The 5,344-nt window shown below is 36.0% G+C and overlaps 1 non-coding gene across 1 annotated transcript; it reads right to left on the bottom strand.

Moving 5' to 3' along the window:
- Positions 1-2,591: 2,591 nt before the first annotated feature.
- Positions 2,592-2,698, bottom strand: LOC128040061 (small nucleolar RNA R71). The gene has a single exon (XR_008194721.1). It is a non-coding gene; the product is annotated as a small nucleolar RNA R71 (small nucleolar RNA).
- Between the last annotated feature and the right edge of the window lie 2,646 nt (positions 2,699-5,344).

Here is a 5,344-nt window from a genome sequence, read left to right as displayed (position 1 = left end):
AAGGTTCAAATGAGGCTCTGCAAACACAAAAATATACACACATTTCATGCCATTTTTAACTTAAATTCATGTAGTTTTAGTAAAATTCTTATCGAAAAATATATAATAAGTGTAAAATAATTAAATTGAACTAAAATTATGAACATGTTGAATTTTAATTAATTTTATATAAAATTTTGATTAATTTCAATTAATTTCGACATATTTACACAAAGGGCGAAAAACGGCTCGACAGACACTATTAGAAGCAATAAACCGAGAAGCAATTTCGAAGCATCAAGGCGAAATAATTTTTCAGCATAAGAAGGTCCATATTATGTGTTTTAATACATAGTATAAATAATTTTACTTTTAATCCAATTTAATTTCGGTTAAATAAATTATTATTAATTAATTATGAAAAGGGGCCTAGTTGAGCTGAACCGAGAAAACCGAACCAACCGAGCAGTAGGCATCCCAAAACCGTCCCACATGCTGACCTAATCAGCTTGCTTGGCTGATTATTTGGCTTGAAAAATGGCCCTTGAAGACTCCTTCATATTGCATTCAAACCCCTCCACTATTTGTGCCTTTCTAGATTTGCCCCTACATTAAAATAGCAAGTTTAAAACCTTGAAACTTGCCACATGTGTGACCGGTAATGGGGGGACCCTATGGATGCTGATTTTTGCTAATTTTGGCAGCCATCTCAACCTATAAGTACCCCATTGGCTACTCACTTCAAACACATCTCAACTCTCCTCATCTCTTCACTTCTCTCTCATTTTTCTCTGTTCATTTCCTTTTCATTATTCTTCTTTCCCTTGCGAATTTCACCTCTTGAAAAAAATCATTCATCCACCATTTGGAGCAGCATTCAAGTGGTCGTAGAAGCCTTGGTTCGACAAGAACAAGCAGAAAAAAGAGGAGTAGAGCAAACTAGTCAATCCACGGAGAGAACACCGAATTTGATTCTTGTTCCCTATCCTTTTAATTTTGTTGTTGTTATGATGAACATGTCTATGAATATTTATGATGTTGAAATGTTTAATTTAATTAATATGACTTAAATTTAATTTGTTTTAGGTTGATTACATTTCATCTACTTAATTTATTAAAATTGTGTTTGTGTTGTTATAGTCCTCGGTAAAATGTTTGATTAAGTAAAACATTGACTAAGTTATTCTTGCATTAAAATTGTAAGGTAACTAATGAATTAATTATTTAAACGAATTGAAATTGTAATTAATTGACACAGTACTTAATCAGTGCATGTTTAATCATCTAAGGTAGCTGAGGATTAAATTAGCAACGGTATCTAACGATACATTAGCCTTGCATAACTTGTAAGATTATTGTGATTAAACTGTTTCAAGGTAGAAATACATTGTTACCTCATGTAATCTTTTATGTGCTTATGAGATTCAATTAATTGTTTGAATTGGCATAGGGATATGTACAAGAGATTCTTTTGATTTCATGAGTACGTATGTGAATTAACACATTTGCTTATTAAAATTTGTTTAATAGGTTGAATTGACATAGAGATATAGTCAAGAGATAAATGGATTTTGGTAGATCAAGATGTTCATAAGTTAACAAATTACTAAGTTGCCGTGAATTTATTCGTAACAACATAAACATGAGTTTAATAATTCTAAGTTAAGAAATGTAATTAATCTAACACAATTATGTCATCTTGATTAAAATCATCTTTTGAAATCGTGCATTGGAAATTTTATTTATTTTACTTTGTTAAAGTCCTAGTTTTTAATAACCAATTCAAAACAAAATATTTTTCTTCACCAAAGTGTTTTTAAAATTGCATTCATAAATAATTCTTTTCACAGTCCTTGTGGGTACGATAACTCGATATTTACTTGTCACTTTATTACTTGTTGCGATTGTGTACACCTGCACATTTTTGTCATTCCAAGTTTTTGGCGCCGTTGCCAATGACTGTTTTAAAAAGTCATTATTTGTGAATTTGTTAATTGTGCGTTTTGGTTTATTTTTCTGTTCAATTTTTAACTTAATTAATTTGTTTGTGTTTATTTCAGGTGTTTATGAGTTTTTATCAAATTATCGATTTACTTCCTATAGACCCTGAGATTGAAAGAAATTTTTGACAGCGAAGAAGACAAGCAAGTCAAAGAAGGATCGAAGAGATAAACTTCGAAAATTTGAATCAAGGAAACAGAGTAGACCCTACTCAAAATCCTATCCTTATTGCTGATGATAGGGATAGAGCTCTGAGACAGTATGTCGTGCCAGTGTTTCATGATCTTAATCCAGGTATTAGTAGACCCAAAATCGAGACACAATAGTTCAAGCTAAAGCCAGTCATGTTCCATATGCTTCAGATAGTGGGTCAATTCAGTGGAATGCCTACCGAAGATCCTCACCTACACTTAAGGTTGTTTATGGAGGTGAGTGATTCGTTCAAGTTAGCCAGAATACCCGAAGACGCACTACAATGGAATTTGTTTCCATATTAGCTAAGGGACAGAGCTCGAGCCTGGTGGAACTCATTGCCACCAAATTCAATTTCCACATGGCAAGAGTTAGCGGAAAGATTCCTCATGAAGTATTTTCCGCCTAGCAAGAATGCTAAGTTGAGGAACAAGATCATTGCTTTCCAACAAATGGATGATAAGTCCTTTTATGAGGCATGAGAAAGGTACAAAGAATTATTACATAAGTGCCCTCATCACGGACTCCCACATTGCATCCAACTTGAGACATTTTATAATGGTCTTAGTGCCCGCGCGAGGATGGTAGTGGACACTTCATCTAATGGTGCTCTCCTTTCTAAGTCTTACAATGAGGATTATGAAATCAACAAGAGGATTGTCATTAACAATTATCAATTTCCAATAAATCGAGCAGTGTCAGGAAGACGAGTCACTGGAATACATGAAGTAGATGCTCTCACTTCACTCGCATCTCAGGTATCCTCGATTTCCTCAATGCTTAAAAATTTTACCACTAATGGGTTTAAATTTTTTACAACACAGCAACCGAATGAATTTGAAAATGTAGCCTATGTCTATTGTAGGGAAGGACATCTGTTCGAAGAATGTCCATCGAACCCAGAATCCATTTATTTCATGGGTAACCAGAACCAAAACCGAGGAAGGCAAGGACTACAATCCAATTCCTACAACCCATCGTGGTGAAACCACCCTAATTTCTCCTAGAGTAACCAAGGGGCTGGACCCAGTAACAAATATGCCTAACCTAGACTGATCTAGACACCTATTTTTACCCAATATCATAAGAAACAACCTCAATCTGAACCATCAAATGGCTTAGAAAACTTGTTGAAGGCATACATAGCCAAGAATGATGCCTTAATCCAAAGCCAAGCGCTACATTAAAAAACCTGGAAAACCAAATTGGCCAGCTTGCAACTGAAATCAGAAACTGACCACAAGGTTCTTTTCCTAGTGATACAGAGAATTCGAGGAATCCTAGGAAGGAGTATTGTAAAGCGTTGACATTGAGGAGCGGAAAGACATTAAAGCCCAACACTGTCAAAGTTGAAAAGGAGCCAGTCGATGCTCAAGACTCAGAGGAAGTTCAAACGAGTGTTGAAATTCCAGTTTCACCGGAACCAAAATCTATAAAATCTGATAGGGTAACTTTTGAACCAACTAATTCTAATAAACTAACAAATTCGTTAGGCTGGATAGACTAGGAAAGATCACTTTCCTTTGTCGTTCTTGGACCAGATGCTCAATAGACTCACAGGATAAGACTATTAATGTTTTCTTGATGGATACTCAGGGTATAATCAGATTGAAGTAGCACCAGAATATCAACATAAGAAAACATTCACCTGTCCGTACGGTACATTTTCATTTAGATGCATGCCATTTGGTTTATGTAATGCACCTGCTACATTTCAAAGATGTATGATGTCTATTTTTACTGATATGGCTGAGAAATACTTGGAAGTTTTTATGGATGATTTTTCAGTATTTGGAGATACATATTATGGTTGCCTAGCCAAGCTAGCCAAGGTACTAAGGCGATGCGAAGAAATAAACCTTGTACTCAACTGGGAAAAGTGTCATTTCATGGTACGAGAAGGTATTATTCTAGGACATCGGATAACGAGACATGGAATCGATGTAGATAAAGCAAAGGTAGATGTTATTGAGAAACTCCCACCTCCAACATCTGTAAAGAGTGTTAGGAGCTTTTTGGGCCACACCGATTTCTATTGAAGATTTATCAAGGACTTCTCCAAAATTGCTAAACCCTTATGAAAATTATTGGAGAAGGACACGACGTTCAAATTTGATGAAGAGTGCTTAAGAGCTTTCAAAGATTTGAAGATTCGATTAGTTTCGGCACCCATAACTGTCACACCAGACTGGGATCTTCCATTTGAATTGATGTGTGACACAAGTGACTTTGTGATAGGAGATGTCATGGGCCAGCAAAGGAAAAAAATTTTTCATCGCATCTACTGCGAAAGTCGGACTCTGACAGGAGCTCAACTGAATTATACGGTAACAAAGAAAGATTTACTTGCTATTGTGTTTTCTTTTGACAAGTTTTGATCTTATCTTGTACGTACCAAAGTGACTGTCTATACAGACCACTCAGCAATTAAGTATTTACTTGCCAAGAAAGATGTTAAGCTGAGACTGATCCGATGGGTACTTCTACTTCAAGAGTTCGATCTAGAAATTCAAGATCGAAAGGGAGTAGAAAATCAAGTAGCTGTGAAGTACTATTTCTAGGAAGAGTCATACTTGTTTAAAAAGTGTGCAGATCAAATGATCAGGAGATGTGTGGCGGAAGATGAAGTACATAAGATTCTATATCATTTCCACTCAGCTCTAAGTGAGGGACACCTCGGAGGTACACGTACTGCGGCCAAAGTATTGCAAGCTGAATTATTTTGGCCAACACTATTCAAAGACGCATATGCTTACGTAAAAAGTTGTAATCGATGTGAAAGGGTTGGAAACGTCAGCAGTAGAAATGAGATGACCCGAATAAAAATCATTGAGGTAGAATTATTCGTTTTGGGGTATTAACTTTCTCGGTCCTTTCCCTCCATCTTTTGGTCACAAGTACATATTGCTAGTAGTAGACTACGTGTCTAAATGGGTTTAGGCTGAGGCATATCCGACGAATGATGCTAAGGTTGTGATGAAGTTTTTGCAAAAGCATGTGTTCACAAGGTTTGAAACCCCAAGAGCCATCATCAGTGATGAAGGGTCTCATTTTGTGAACAAGTGGTTGAAATGGTTACTCAATAAACATAGAGTGAAGCACAAGGTTGGCACAGCTTACCATCCGCAAACAAATGGGCAAGCTGAACTTGCAAACAAAGAGATCAAAGGCA

This window comes from Gossypium raimondii, chromosome 3 (genome assembly GCF_025698545.1).
Source record: "Gossypium raimondii isolate GPD5lz chromosome 3, ASM2569854v1, whole genome shotgun sequence".
NCBI lineage: Eukaryota > Viridiplantae > Streptophyta > Magnoliopsida > Malvales > Malvaceae > Gossypium > Gossypium raimondii.
Note: the sequence above shows the minus strand (reverse complement) of the source record. Positions and strands in the feature narration are given on the sequence as shown.